This window comes from Palaemon carinicauda, chromosome 20 (genome assembly GCF_036898095.1).
Source record: "Palaemon carinicauda isolate YSFRI2023 chromosome 20, ASM3689809v2, whole genome shotgun sequence".
Classification (NCBI taxonomy): Eukaryota; Metazoa; Arthropoda; class Malacostraca; order Decapoda; family Palaemonidae; genus Palaemon; species Palaemon carinicauda.
In genome coordinates this window covers 7,076,068-7,079,659 of record NC_090744.1, presented here as the reverse complement: position 1 = coordinate 7,079,659, position 3,592 = coordinate 7,076,068, and the positions used below count along the sequence as shown (strand labels likewise).

Below are 3,592 nucleotides of genomic sequence, written 5' to 3'. Positions count from 1 at the left end.
TACCTATTATCACAGATTGAAATATTAATCCTGTAGTAATTTATTTGCAATGCATATACATATTTGTTTGCTTGTTCTATGAGATATACATGGAGGTGTCTATGTATACACGTGTGTAAGCGTTTTGGGTGTACATGAGTGTGTGCTGGTGTATGTATGAGTGTTTACGTAGTAAGAATGAATTAGGCAATAAAGGAAAATATAATTATTAATTTCCTAGGGCCTTAGTATGCCGTAGATCTAACGTCTAGAAAATCATGTGTATATAATATAATCATATGATCTATACAAAGATATATATCATATCATCAATATCTACTACTACGCCTATTAACGCAAAAGACCTCGGTTAGATTTCGCCAGTCGTCTCTATCTTGAGCTTTTAATTTTTTTTTTTTTTATCTTTTATTATAAAAATACAATTACATCTTAGCAATTTACATTATATTCGTAATTATTCTTTACACAAAATACTGATATGAACTACATTGTTTTACATTGCTATAAAAATGCTCAATACAAAGTAAATCAATTAATAAATATATATGCAATAAATTTTATTGTACAGACGTTCTTAACTTATAATCATATTAAATATTTAAGTAATTATCATAAATGTACTCTTTTGTAAATATCTTATTTAATTCTTTTTTAAAAGTATTCCTTATTAAATTTTTTGTTTTTAACATTCTATTTCTTATGAATATAAGTAAATTTGGGTCATCCGTTAACAGTCCTATAGATCGCCCATACCACACTCCTGCTAAAAAATCCGATATTAAAACCATTGCAGTATTTTCATCCTTATTTGACACAGTTTCAAAGTCTAATTTCAAAATCTTAAGCAAACTCTTTGTCTTGATCTTACAACAATTTTTCAAAAGTGTCTTAAACCAGTATATTATTTGCTTTAGTGATGGACAGAAATAAATAAAATGCATATTATTTTCTACAGCACCACAAAATAGACATTTATTTTCATTTGTTAAATTCATGATGTACAACCTATCATTTGTATTTAGTATTTCATGTGTATACCTATAAAGTATTTCCCTGCTGTTCTTATCAATATACTTGTTGTTTACATGTTTCCAAATCAAAGTCCAATTGAAAAGGGGATACAGTAGCTCTATCTTGGGTTTGTAATCTTCACAATTCATAAGCAACCAATAAGTTTCTTTATTTGACACATTTGGATAATTCTTTAAGCGATAGACTTTTCTATGGATATCAATCATCATGCTATAATATACAGGGATAAAAATTGTGCAATCTTTATATTCAATTTTGGTTTCAATTAGAAAAGTTGCCCGAATTTTACAGAAAAAATACAGCATTTCATAACCAAAACATCTATTTATACAATTTTTCAGAAATGTATGGAACATTATGGCTTTTGATTTGCACAAAATATTAAATATTCCAACTCCCCCTTTTAATTTATCTAAAAACATAGTTTTTCTTGTAATTGGTTCATAACTGCTATTCCACATATATTTATACAAACATCTCTGAATTCTTTGAGCACATGTATTTGGTATTGGATAAACATGTGATATATACCATGTTTTTGATAAAATCTTACAATTAATTACAATAGACTTTTGAAATATTGTCAGTCTCCTATTCTGAAAAATACCAACCATCTTGGTAATCTTATCTTCCAAAGAAGACCAGTTCAACTCAACACTTTTCTGATAATTATTAGTATGGTAAACTCCTAATACTTTACATGAATCCTGAAGAAACTGGTAGCCATTAATTGGCCATACCGTTCGGTTTTTCCAACATCCTATACCTAAAATTGAAGTCTTGCTTTTATTCAAAATGGCACCAGACGCTTTTTCATATTCGTTGATTACATTTATACATTCTAAAAGACCCTCGTCACGAGTTACAATAATAACAGAATCATCAGCATAACCAAAAACAGACACATTCAGTTGATTTGGTAATTTTAAGGAAGACTCTGAAAGCTGTCTTTTTATCATTCTGTAGAAAGGTTCTTGATACACAATAAATAACATCATGGATAATGGACATCCCTGCCTCACAGATTTTTTAATCAAAAATGGATTAGAGAGGTTGCCGTTTATGCTTACAACACTTTCAGCATCTTCATATAACATTTGTATCAACTGGATAAAACTACTGTCAAAACCAAATTTCTCTAATAGTGCAAATAAGAGTTCGTGATCTACACGATCAAAAGCTTTCGACCAGTCTAAGTTTATCAAAGCTGCCTGCTTGTTATTTTCATTTGTGTAAACCATAATATCCCTCATTAAGACGTTTAAATTGATTATTGACCTATTTTCAAGACAGCTGAACTGTTCAGAGGATATAATTAAATTTAATACATTTTTAAATCTGTTAGTTATTATTTTAGCTATGACTTTAAAATCTACATTTAGCATTGTTATTGGTCTCCAATTAATAATATGATCTAAGTCTCCTCCTTTCGGCGTGAGAGTAATGATTCCTTTATTTAGTTTTACAGCGGTCTTTTTCTTGAACACAAATTTCATTAGGCTTACAAAATCTTGCTTGATATCTTTCCAAAATGTCTTATAAAATTCTACGGGGAGACCGTCTATTCCTGGACTTTTCCCATTTTTCATCCCACGAATGGCTGCAAATACTTCAGACTCTGTCACATCTGCTGTTAATATATCATTTTCACTTTTGTCTATAACATTATTGATTAAATTGAGAAACATCTGTTGACTATGTTTATTACATTTTTCTTTTTTAAAGAGGTTTTCAAAATAGTCTCTTACATGCAAAATAATTGCATCGGGATTAACAATTTCGCTACCATCTTCTCTCCTAATCTTATTCAGAAAGGTTTTACTATTTTTTTCCTTCCCTAGTAGATAGGCTGACACTTGTTCTCCTTTTAATTTATCATCAACTTTGGCTCTTATTTTTATCCCTTCACATATTTCATCTTGAATACTATTTATTCTTAATTTTAATGAATTCACTAATGACATTTTCTCAGCATTCAAGGGCGATTTCCTAATTTCCTCTTTTAACTGATAATTCAGTAAATTAAGTAGTCCGTATCTCTCCCGATTAATTTGCTTTGAACAACTTACAAAAAAGGATTTTAGTTGTTCTTTTGCAAAGTCCCACCAACATTTAATATTTTCAAATTTGCCTTTCTTATTTCTAATCTCAGACCAAGCCATCATGAAATTTTCTTTAACTAAATCGTTATTCAAAATATTACAATTGAGTTTCCAATACCCTTTACCTAATGACATAACATTCTCCAATTTTATTGTTAGTTTGATTATGGAATGGTCAGACCAGCTCACAGGTATATTTCGAATATCACTTACGTTATTTTGCAAATCTCTTACATAAAATCTATCTAACCTTGAGCCATAGTTTTCCCTAATATATGTATACTCTACATGATGGTTTAGGAGAAACCAAGCGTCTTTCAATTTCAAATTATTTTTAAGGCACACAAGAGATTTAGATAAAAGGCAACTATCTGAATTTGAACAATCCCTCATACTAGTAATGGAGTTCCAATCTCCACCCAAAATAATGTTACTTATATTATTTCGCAAGAAATACA

The 3,592-nt window shown here is 29.5% G+C and overlaps 1 protein-coding gene across 1 annotated transcript in view; it reads right to left on the bottom strand.

Moving 5' to 3' along the window:
• Window positions 1-572: 572 nt before the first annotated feature.
• Window positions 573-3,592, bottom strand: part of LOC137660138 (uncharacterized) — a 4,956-nt gene continuing 1,936 nt past the window's right edge. Inside the window, exon 2 of the mRNA XM_068394844.1 lies at window positions 573-3,592. This exon is cut by the window's right edge and continues 1,189 nt beyond it. The gene's annotated coding sequence lies outside the window, so the exon portion shown is untranslated.